General features: G+C 41.4%; 1 protein-coding gene across 3 annotated transcripts in view; it reads left to right on the plus strand.

Annotated features, from left to right (window-relative positions):
* Positions 1-8,834: 8,834 nt before the first annotated feature.
* The window catches only part of LOC138979759 (carbohydrate sulfotransferase 11-like), a 48,769-nt gene continuing 45,103 nt past the window's right edge, over positions 8,835-12,500 (plus strand). Inside the window, exon 1 of one of the 3 annotated variants that reach the window (XM_070352499.1) lies at positions 8,835-9,104. The gene's annotated coding sequence lies outside the window, so the exon portion shown is untranslated. Of the gene's footprint in view, positions 9,105-10,412; positions 10,725-12,500 lie in introns of those variants that run through there. The other 2 variants (XM_070352500.1, XM_070352501.1) reach the window with 2 other exon arrangements.

Below are 12,500 nucleotides of genomic sequence, written 5' to 3' on the forward strand. Positions count from 1 at the left end.
GTGTGTGTGCGCGTGTCCCAAGGACAGATTGTAAAAAAAGGCCTAGCCTTAAATCTTCCTTAAGATCCTGGATCCGCCCTTGCAATGATATCACCTTTTTTGATTCAAATAATTATTGTCTTTTGAGAAATCGACAAAATTGGCCAAATTCGAGTGAACATTCCATCAACAAATGGTTAAGGTACCAAGCTGAAATGCAATCCCATTGTCAGCACTTAGTCAAAGATCATGTTGCCGTGAGATTGCCGCCTCAACTTTTGCAAACGGTCAAATATGACGTCATCAAATAGCCCTATCAAAAATCGGAGAAAAATGCCCTTAAGAATGCATCAATTTTCAAAAAAATCCGTTGGTGAGTTTCTGAGCAATGCTTGTCACACACACACACATACATACATACACATACATACAAACACACATACATACATACATACATATACACACACACACACACACACACAAACACACACACACATACACACACACACACATACACACACACACACATACATCAGGAGACAAACCTCGCTCTCCGCCCTCGTTAAAACTTTCAGTCATTACTTGACTTAAAGAAAAAGATTTAAAAAAATAGAAAGAAAGGTGAATGTTACACATTTCCGCCTTATATAAACTTGGACAAAAAAATGATTGCAACAAATGTCAAACCCAAATTAAAGCATTAATACCCGGCCGTGTCATTTCATCACAACTGTATATGCCAGCGAAGGCCGTTCACTGAACCTTATCTTTTCGATTAAATAGTTATTTTACAGGGATCACGTGACCGCCGCTCAAGTAAGGGTACCCTCAAAATCGACCAGACAAAAACGGAGGAGCCAAATGAAAAATCGACAAAAAATCACAATAGGCAAACCTTTGCAACTTTGACATACGAGAAGAAAGTCAAACCAATGATCTACCCTGAACGGATTGTTTTGTTTTGCTACCTTGCGTATTTCGCGTGCTATATGCTATTCCTACTGATGCAGGTGTCGATCGCAAGAGCGGTCAAAAACGGGACTTTTTGCGTCATTTTTTAGGGGTATCATAACAAAAAAAGGCTGCACTTTAGCAATGTCTTGGTGGATTGCTTTCAAAATTTCAGAATATTTTACCAACATATTAGAGATACTTCGAGCGACATTATGGATTGTTACAGGTGTTTGTTATAATGTTATACAATTTTTCGAAAGATGTTTTTAATCTCGTCATAGGATTGTTCACTTGGGTCCACATAATTCATGACTTTGCATGTCTTTAGAAAAATGATTGATACACACGCTGCTAAAGTTTTATGAGCGTATAAGCACTGACACAAATTTGCTGGGCCTGTAAACACGCTTCATATTTAAGCGATGATTCTGGTGCCACTGCGACGCCCAGCCAAGTGTGACCTTAGCATATTTTATGAGGCACGCGGCGATATCTGTCAGCGCGAAACAGCGTGAACGTTCCATTTTTACATTTAGTCAAGTTTTGACTAAATGTGTTAACATAGAGGGGGGAATCGAGACGAGGGTCGTGGTGTATGTGTGTGTGTGTGTGTGTGTGTGTGTCTGTGTGTCTGTGTGTCTGTGTGTGTGTCTGTGCGTGTGTGTGTGTGTAGAGCGATTCAGAGTAAACTACTGAACCGATCTTTATGAAATTTTACATGAGAGTTCCTGAGTATGATATCCTCAGACATTTTTTTTTCATTTTTGGGATAAACGTCTTTGATGACGTCATATCCGGCTTTTTGTAAAAGTTGAGGCGGCACTGTCACACCCTCATTTTTCAATAAAATTGATTGAAATTTTGGCCAAGCAATCTTCGACAAAGGCCGGACTTTGGTATTGCATTTCAGATTGGAGGCTTAAAAATTAATTAATGACTTTGGTCATTAAAAATCTGAAAATTGTAATTAAAAATTTTTTTTTAAAACGATCCAAAATTACGTTCATCTTATTCTTCATCATTTTCTGATTCTAAAAACATATAAATATGTTATATTCGGATTAAAAACAAGCTCTGAAAATTAAAAATATAAACATGATTAAAATCAAATTTCCGAAATCGATTTAAAAACAATTTCATCTTATTCCTTGTCGGTTCCTGATTCCAAAAACATATAGATATGATATTTTTGGATTAAAAACACGCTCAGAAAGCGAAGAGAGGTACAGAAAAGCGGTGCTATGTAGAACAGCACAATAGTAACTACCGCGCTAAACAGGCTCGTCAATTTCACTGCCTTTTGCACGAGCGGCGGACTACGGTCAATGTGAAAAAATGCAGTGCGTTCAGTTTCATTCTGGGAGTTCCACAGCTTGACTAAATGTAGTAATTTCGCCTTGCGGGACTTGTTTCCTCTCTGTTCGTGTGTGTCAGAATCAGTGTTTCAGTTTTACAGTCTGTTACTCAAACTATACGGCTATAACAATCAACAAGTCACGTAAGGCAAAAATACAACATTTAGTCAAGTAGCTGTCGAACTCACAGAATGAAACTGAACGCAATGCCATTTTTCAGCAAGACCGTATACTCGAAGCATCGTCAGTCCACCGCTCATGGCAAAGGCAGTGAAATTGACAAGAAGAGCGGGGTAGTAGTTGCGCTAAGAAGGATAGCACGCTTTTCTGTACCTCTCTTTGTTTTAACTTTCTGAGCGTGTTTTTAATCCAAAAATATCATATCTATATGTTTCTGGAATCAGGAACCGACAAGGAATAAGATGAAAGTGTTTATAAATTGATTTCGACAATTTAATTTTGATAATAATTTTTATATATTTAATTTTCAGAGCTTGTTTTTAATCCAAATATAACATATTTATATGTTTTTGGAATCAGAAAATGATGGAGAATAAGATGAACGTAAGTTTGGATCGTTTTATAAATTTTTATTTTTTTTTTTACAATTTTCAGATGTTTAATGACCAAAGTCATTAATTAATTTTTAAGCCACCACGCTGAAATGCAAAAGCGAAGTCCGGGCTTCGTCGAAGATTACTTGACCAAAATTTCAACCAATTTGGTTGAAAAATGAGGGCGTGACAGTGCCGCCTCAACTTTCACGAAAAGCCGGATATGACGTCATCAAAGACATTTATCAAAAAAATGAAAAACACGTTGAGGGATTTCATACCCAGGAACTCTCATGTCAAATTTCATAAAGATCGGTCCAGTAGTTTAGTCTGAATCGCTCTACACACACACACACACACACACACACACACACACACACACACACACACACACACACGCACGCACATACACCACGACCCTCGTTTCGATTCCCCCTCGATGTTAAAACATTTAGTCATAACTTGACTAAATGTAAAAAGTCAGCGCGACAGAGAAAAGTGCTCTGTAATCCACACAACGCTTCTTGGGCACATTCACCCAGGTGTGTAGAAAAACTAGCACGGCAACCATTTTGACACGAGACTTCTGCCATCTGGGATAGGATTGATTCTGACGCGACGTCGGCCATTTTGACACAGTGGTGACGGGAACTGTTCTGACCGTGACGCTTTATGGGTATTTAATGGCGACTACCAGTGGATCGACTAGCTGCTATTCAAATCGGCGCAAGGAGGGGAGGGGGTGGGTGTGGGGGGGGGGGGGGGTTAGAGGGAGAGCAGAAGGAGAATGATTGATGTGCGAGTATGCATGTGTCTGTGTCAGTGTGTGTGTGTGTGCCGGTGTATGTGTGTGTGTGTGTGTGTGTGTGTGTGTGTGTGTGTGTTTGTGTGTGTGTGTGAGAGTTTACTTAAGTCGTGAGATTTTGTAAAAAAAAAAATGTCATCGAGTTCATTATTTTATGTGTATTTGTGCACATTGCTGTGAATGTCTGTCACACTCTCCGTCAAACGTATCCGCCCATCTGCCTCTCAGTGTTTGTTTTTCCTTGTTCCTCTCTTTCCATCATTTATTCATTTATTTTTGTTTAAATTATTTATTATTAGTTCATTTCATTTTTTGTTGTTGCTTGCTTTCTTATTTGTATGTTCGTTTAACTAGTCATGTATCATCTCAGTCATGGGAGTGACAACCTTAATGACCCTTGTTCCTATATTTCTTCCGTATTTCCGTATATGTATTAATCGTTCCAGCAATCATCGCTGCAGGCAGTCGGGTTTGTTTCACCGATGCTCGGAGTGGAATATGTTCCTCTCTCTGAACTTGATGACAGAGGCGTGGTGACATCATCACCGATACGTTGAGAACGTGGCACTTCGCACATCGAAGGCGTGTGAAAGTATGCTTGACATTAAAGTGGACTAAACCCAAGCAGTTAATCGACAAGAAGAAAATGTCTGCATAGCAGCTGTTGACACAGGCTGGTCATGCGTGCAAACCTATTGCTTGTGTGTGTGTGTGTGTGTGTGTGTGTGTGTGTGTGTGTGTGTGTGTGTGTGTGTATGTGTGCGTGCGTGCGTATGTGTGTGTGTGTGTGTGTGTGTGTGTGTGTGTGTGTGAGTGAGTGTGAGTGTGACTGACTGACTGGCTGACTAAAAGATATGTACGTCCTCTTGGGACCAACTAGCCTATCTCGGGGCAGGTAGAGTTAGTATACTGTGTGTGTGTGTGTGTGTGTGTGTGTGTGTATGTGTGTGTGTGTGTGTGTGTGTGTGTGTGTGTGTGTGAGTGTGCATCCATGCAAAGCAAGAAACTGCTTGAATCGCTAATACACACAAACACACATATATACACACACACACACACACACGCACGCACACACACACACACACACACACACACACACACACACACACACACACACACAGTGTCAATATGTTTGTAAGCATAAATAGTTGGCATACGTTTGGAAAGGAGAATGTTGGGAACCCAGCCCGTTCTGGCACACTACTCGTCATTTTTATGTGGATTGTTGGATGTTTCCATATTGAAGAGGTTATCATTGTGTGAACGTAAAAGCACATGACATTGTATGCATTGAAAACAAAACAACAGAGAAGAAAATACAAACTTCTGACAGAGATCCTGGCCTTTACATTTACGCCTGCTGTTTCAGCAATTGGAGCCCTGGTTTAGTTTAGAACCATGAATACAATACTTAAATAGTCAGCAAACATAAGAAAATCAGGTGTGTCTATCGCCATTTTTTTCTGCATCTGAAGGAAACAAGTCAAATTAGCAGCCGACAAGCCTCCGTTTCATGACGAATGTTAAACCCTTTAAACACCGCTTTGAATTGACAGTGTTCAAAGCGGCATCAAAATAAACTTCAATTAAAAGTTTATACCGCCACAAACCTCCAAAATCACAGAGACACTTGAAAAGACCTAACACGCCGGGCATAAATTTCCATGCCTAAGGCAACACGGTGCAATCAAAAACCTTCCTTCAACGCCAGAAGAGCTCGCAACATGGGAGGGAAGCTTCACAGTCAATAACGAAAAAGAAGACATCTAAAATTCGGCGACGAAGTTTGTTGCCCCAAGAACCGTTTGAGTGGTGCCAATGGGGAAGATAGCGATTTTCTTTTATTGAGAGGCGACATGAAACTGTCCCGGGACCCGTTTTATTAGACCTTTTTGTTGTCCCGTCTTTTTGACCGGGAATGACAGGGGGGGGGGGGGGGATGATGGACAGGGAGGGGGGGCAAGAGAAAAGGGGGGATGCAAACAGGAAGGGGGTGGGGGATGAAGGGGGGGTGAGGAGGGAGAGGGGCCCAGTGTCATAACGAGGCGTCTTGACTTTTACGACTAAGGTATAATGAGTGCGTATTGTGGGCCGACATTGTGCCTGATGGATGACTGCAAAGTCTTAAATTTGAAGAGTGAAAACTCGAGACGGCTTTCTGACAAGGCATATTATACTATACAGTGGTCGCCGGTTAATATGACCGCGGTTAATATGACCAGCCGCGTATTATGACCAATTTTACCCGGTCCGGAATTGTCCTTCTTTGTTATGTATTAGAAAAAGTCGCTTAATATGACCACAACGCCGCTTAATATGGCCACATTGTTTCGAGAAAATGGCAACAAGTTCACATCTTTTTCAGTTTGAAATCACTCGGGGGAAAAAAATACATACGATTTTTTGAAAAAGGCAAAAAGGCGTGCGATATTTTCTTTCTTTTTCGTGAATGAAACTAAAGTGATCAGTGATCAGTGCTCAGTGATCTCTAATGTCGCGATCATTATTCTCTCTCTTTTTTTCCCCGAGACAGAGCGTCATAAAAAAGGCAAAAAAGGGTGCGATCTTTTCATTATTTCCCGTGAATAAATCTAAAGTGATCACGAACATTATTCTCTCTCTTTTTGGCAAACAGAGCACGAGCCAACCAATCTTTCAGTCTGATTCAAGAGGAAACAATGTCGAAACGAAAACGCCAAGATCGGACAGCCGAGGAAAAGCTAGAACTTATTGACAAATTTAAAGCTCTACCATCCTGTAGTATGCGTGAGAGTGCTGCACAGTTGGGCGTCAACAGAGGATTTTTGACAAACATTCTCAAGAATGAAGACAGCGTGAGGAAGGAGTTACATTTTCTTACAATTATTAATTACAAAAAAAATGTTTCGTTTTGCGATTTTTTTTTAAGTCGTTTTCTCTAACATCGGTTAATATGACCAGCCGCTTATTATGACCATTTTATCCCGGTCCCAAAGTGGTCATATTAACCGGCGACCACTGTATTATATTATATTATATTATAGCATGTTAGAAGACCAACTCAATTATTCCCATAAACACGCCAAAATGTAATTATTTATTTAAAAATGATATATGTTTGGCCCCGTTAACCTTCACCGGATCACGCTTTGGACTACACAGTCCAGATGATGTGGGTCGTGTACGACCCATTCTTTACAAAAAAAAGTGAAAAGTATGGATCGCACACGACCCACGCCATCCGAATAGGGATAAACTCTTCACCGCCTCTTTGCAGAGTATGGGTCGTACACGACCCACGCCATCCGAAAAGGGATAAACATCGTTAAATCCTTCTTTAATTCCATATGGGTCGCCCTCGACCCACATCATGCGGACTGCCCAGTTCAAATGACGTCATTGTTTATTTCTTTGTTTACAAAGATTATCTAACATAACATTGTCGATGGCAGGGTCCTAAGGTGTTTGAGGATTACACTAGTTCAGAGATATTGACACTTTTGTAAGGCTCTGGGTCGTCCACGACCCAGGAAGCAAGGTGAAGGCTAGAATACGCGATTGAAACAGGTCCAACTCGCTTGTTCGTTTTGTCGTTTGTTTGATTGTTCGTGCTGGTCTAGTTTAGTTTAGTTTAGTTTGGTTTAGTTTAGTTTAGTTTAAAGTGATGGAATGGACCACAAATATGTCTGTAATCGCCCCAAGATCTACACAGTCTGGATCAAGGGTTGTAATTGTATTACCAAAGGCTCGGTAATACATGAAAATCGACCCTCGGGAAAATATGCAAGATAATCAGAACTCGGAGTGTTTAACCTATATATATATATGTTATATTTAGATTATAAACAAGCTCTGAAAATTAAAAATATTAAAATTATGATTAAAATTAATTTTCCGAAATCGATTTAAAAACAATTTCACCTTATTCCTTGTCGCTCCCTGATTCAAAAAACATATAGATATGATATGTTTGGCTTAACTGCTCCGCCCCTGAATCATTTATCTGTAGATATGCAAATTCATGAATTTGTTGGACACAAGTTTAACAACATTTTTCAAAACATTGCGTCACATCTGGATAAACAACCGTAACGATCCAAATGATCCTATATGGGCGTTATCCCATTTCGCCGCCAATCCTATATTCGGCCCATTTCACAAAGCTAAACGTCATTTTACTATCGTGTCATATCGCTAGCGGGACATTCCATTTTGGCGCCATTCCGTTTCACCGCCATTCCATTTAGCCCCTATCCCATTTTCGCGACATTTCACAAGCCAAGCGACATTTTACTTCCGTGTCATATACCACTGGCTCCACATACTATTTTGGCACAATCCCGTTTCGCCGCTATCCCATTTCGCCCCCATGCCTTTTTCGCGACATTTCACAAACCAAGCGTCAATCAACTGCCGTGTCATACCACTAGCGCCACATTCCATTTTGGCGCCATGCCGTTTTGCCGCCATCCCATTTTGGCCCCATCTGTTTTTCGTAACATTTTGGATTGCGGCAAAATGGGATTTCGCGTAAACGGAATGTCTCTGCAGTTGAATGACGCAATATAGTAAAGTGAGGCTTGGCAAGTAGAATGAAACGAAAATGGGATGGTTGCCAAATGGGATGGTATCAAGATGGGATGTCGCGCTATTGTTATGACGCTATAGGCTTGTGAAATGTCGCATAAATGGGATGGGGGCAAAATGGGACGGCGGCAAAAACGGGATTGCACCAAAATTGGATACCGCGTCAGTGGTATGCCACGATAATAAAATGACGCTTGGCTTGTGATCACATGAGTACGAACGTTCACCGCGAAATATAAAACAGGGAGTACACATGTACATTTGGGATGTTCAAATTCGTGGAGGGAGTAATTTGTTCGTTCCTTGTGGAGTTCTTATTGTGTACGAGATTTTAACTGGTAGTACATAATTTTTACTCCGGAGTCAATTTTTCGTGGAGTAAAAATGTCGTGTGACACCGGCATCAAACTAGTTTCTTTTGTTTTTTAATGCCTAAAAAGGTAATAAAAGATTGATAAATCTTGAAACCTGACACTTCTCGCAAGATAGACAGGAAACAAGCAAGCAGGCATTTGCGTAAGACTTTCTCACTGGGTTCAGACAATTCGCTTCATCAAACACCTGCTGAAAAGTAGTGTTAACGGCTGCGCGACACGTTGGCGTCGAGCTTGGGGCGCCTGAGTTTAACCGACGCAATCGATTGTCTGAACGATGGTGTATATTACGACCTTCACTGACACGAATCGACTGCAGTCGATGGTTTTGTCTGTGACTTCCTTCCACAGTGTTCAAACTTTGTGCAGTGAGTGCTACTTTGTCGGACCATGACGGTTGGGTGATTCTGCTCTTTGTTGAACGTCCACCCTTCTAACTTTGGCCAAGCGACCGCGAAACGGGTTTTTCTTGAGGATTGAAGTGAGCGTGGTGTGTGAGGTTCAAGGAGAACAACGGGTACCTGCCTTCCGTTAAGTTATTTTACAGTTTGTTTTGCTTTGTTGTTATTGTTTCATGCTCTGTCTGTGTCTGTGTCTCTCTCCCTCCCTGTGAAAGAAATCTTAAAACCCGAAAGGTGATCTTGATAGTTAATTGAACGGCCTTAACTTGCATATCAAGTTTTAATAAAGTGACACTGGAATTAATGCTTTAATTTAGGTTCGATATTTGTTGCAATATGCAATAATAATAATAATAATAATAATAAATCACATTTCTATAACGCAAGTCCCGAATTCACAGCTCCAAGCGCTTTACAATTCCAATAAACACACGCACACACACACACACACACACACACACACACACGTGTGTGTGTGTGTGTGTGTGTGTGTGTATCTGTCTGTCTGTCTGTGTGTGTGTGTATCTGTCTGTGTGTGTATGTGTGTGTGTGTGTGTATCTGTCTGTCTGTGTGTGTGTGTGTGTATGTGTGTGTGTGTGTGTGTGTGTGTGTGTGTGTGTGTGTGTGTGTGTGTGTTTGCGTGTGTCTATCTGTCTGTCTGTTCTATTCTTGGTCCATTACTATTTTCTATATACATAAACGACCTACCTCTATTTGTAAAATGCATGTGTGAACTATTTGCAGATGATACTACAATTCATTCTTGTCACCAAGATCTTATTAAACTAGCAAATATCCTCCAAGAAAACATTGATCGATTACTTGAATGGTCAGAACTAAACCATATGTCACTGAATCCAAATAAAACTAAATGCATGCTACGAGGCAAAAAAGACAAAATCTAACATCTGGATTTCCGACATTGCTAATACGAAATCAAGATGTTACCGAAGTTGACAGCCATAAAGTCTTGGGAATAACCATTGACAATAACCTGTCTTGGTCATAACAGGTAGATACACTTTGTAAAAACACATCCAAAAAAATATTTCAGTTATCAAAAATCAAACACTTTCTAGACCTTCGCACAAGAACACTTTTTTTTCAGGCACATATTCAGTCAGCTATTGACTATGCTTCCACAGTGTGGGACTCTGCAAGTGCAAACACTTTGAAACACTTGGGCAGTTTACATAGACGAGCTGTTAAATTAATTGTTTTAAAAATTACATATCTTTCCATGACTGATTATAAACGATTGCAAATTCTTCCTGTCAACCACGACTCGTCCAACTCTCGATGACGTCTCACTCACGCTACAAGTTCTCGCCCGCCCGTCACAAATCATCCGAGGGCTGTAAACAGACAGGGAACCAGTTTTTGCAACCTCACCGGGTTGGGGTTGGGACCGCCAGGGTGCAGGTAAAGCGGTTTGGCCCTCGACACACGGGTACGACGTCAGTTTTTCCGTCAACCTTTCGTCTAGAAGTTACGTCTACGCTTTATGCAGGATTAAAAAACAACATCTTCGTTGGAACAAAGAAACAAATCAAGAAAGAAAAAGAACCAAGAAGAAAAGAAACAAAGGACAAGGAATTCAACAAGGAAGTTGAGGAATTTATTGTGCCTTGAAGGAACGAACGAAGTGGTAATAGAACAGAGTGTCACATCGTTTTTGGATCACAATTTGCCTTCAGTTTTATGCGATCGAAACCTTTCACCTTTTATGCTCTGTGTGAGTCACTAAACGTGCGTGTTGGAGTTTCCTTGCTTTGGGGTGTGTTATTTGAAAGAAGAAAATAGAAAGCGTTTATCTTTGTATGACTTTTCATCGGTGACAGAGTGTTATTTACTGAAACAGACCTCAGTTTAGCGCATTGCACAAAGTACGCCACGTGAAGCCTCTATATCAACCTGCAAGCGTTCTTCTAGTGTATGAGGTTTTGTTTCGCTTTGTCAGTTGGCAAAAAGCCGAAACTTATCTCTAATCGCAAAAAAAATGTCATTTTGGCAGTACTTTTTTCATGGCGTGGGAAAGCTGATGCTACGGACTGCCCAATAGTTCCAAAAAATTTCCAAAACTTAAAAAAAAAAAAAGACCATTACGAACTGCCGAATAAAATGAAACCTAGCAATATCTAAATAGTGTGCTGCTCGTAAGAACGTTAAAGACACACTACTCCCCGCGTAAGAACGTTAAAGACACACTACTCCCCGCGTAAGAACGTTAAAGACACACTACTCCCCGCGTAAGAACGTTAAAGACACACTACTCCCCGCGTAAAACGTTGGGCTCATCATCACACGTCTGGCCAGGATTTGACATCGGATCAGACCATTCCTCCACTTGAATACATACCAAACAATCAACACCCTATCTGCTTGCTGTGGTCAGTTGATTTTGTGGGGAATTAATTTCTTACAATGACACTGATGGTTTTTAAGAAATTCATTCATCAATAAACTCACACCTGTGCACAACGAGCACCTAGGCTGTCCATAATTGGTATGTGAACAGACGGGCGCAGTGGCGTGGTGGTAAGACGTCGGCCTCCTAATCGGGAGGTCGTGAGTTCGAATCCCGGTCGCTGCCGCCTGGTGGGTTATAAAGAGTGGAGATTTATCCGATCTCCCAGGTCAACTAATGTACAGACCTGCTAAGTGACTTAACCCCCTTCGTGTGTACACGCAAACACAAGACCAAGTGCGCACGGAAAAGATCCTGTAATCCATGTCGGAGTTCGGTGGGTTATGGAAACACGAAAATACCCAGCATGCCTACTCACCGAAAGCGGAGTGAAGCTGACTATGCTCTCAGAGTATAGTGTGGGGAACCCAAATGGGCAAACGAGCCAGAAACCAGAAAAATTCTGGAACGCTGAAGAAGAAGAAGGTATGTGAACCTTGAAGTGGAGGAATGGTCTTTTCCAATGTAAAAGTCTGGCCAGATCTGAGACGGTGAGCCAAATCTTTTGGTTTGTTTGTTTGCTTAACGCCCAGCCGACCACGAAGGGCCATATCAGGGCGGTGCTGCTTTGACATTTAACGTGCGCCACACACAAGACAGAAGTCGCAGCACAGGCTTCATGTCACAGTCACATTATTCTGACACCGGACCAACCAGTCCTAGCACTAACCCGATAATGCCAGACGCCAGGCGGAGCAGCCACTAGATTGCCAATTTTAAAGTCTTAGGTATGACCCGGCCGGGGTTCGAACCCACGACCTCCCGATCACGGGGCGGACGCCTTACCACTAGGCCTACCGTGCCGGTGTGAGCCAAATCGTCCACACAGGAAGGACGTGTGCCTTTGACAATAACGACTCTCAAGTATGACTCCAAACTATTGAGAAACTCAGTTCGTGCACGGTTGTGGGATTCGAATCGTGAGAAGATTATTGTTACTAATTTGTTTTCTTCGGCAAATTCATTAACTTGGAGATGACACCTTGGAGGATTGTTTTTGTGCTTGGGAAAATAGTGTGTGACAGCTCGTTCATGCGTTAGTTA

The sequence above is a fragment of the Littorina saxatilis genome, linkage group LG11 (assembly GCF_037325665.1).
Source record: "Littorina saxatilis isolate snail1 linkage group LG11, US_GU_Lsax_2.0, whole genome shotgun sequence".
In the NCBI taxonomy this organism is placed as follows: domain Eukaryota; kingdom Metazoa; phylum Mollusca; class Gastropoda; order Littorinimorpha; family Littorinidae; genus Littorina; species Littorina saxatilis.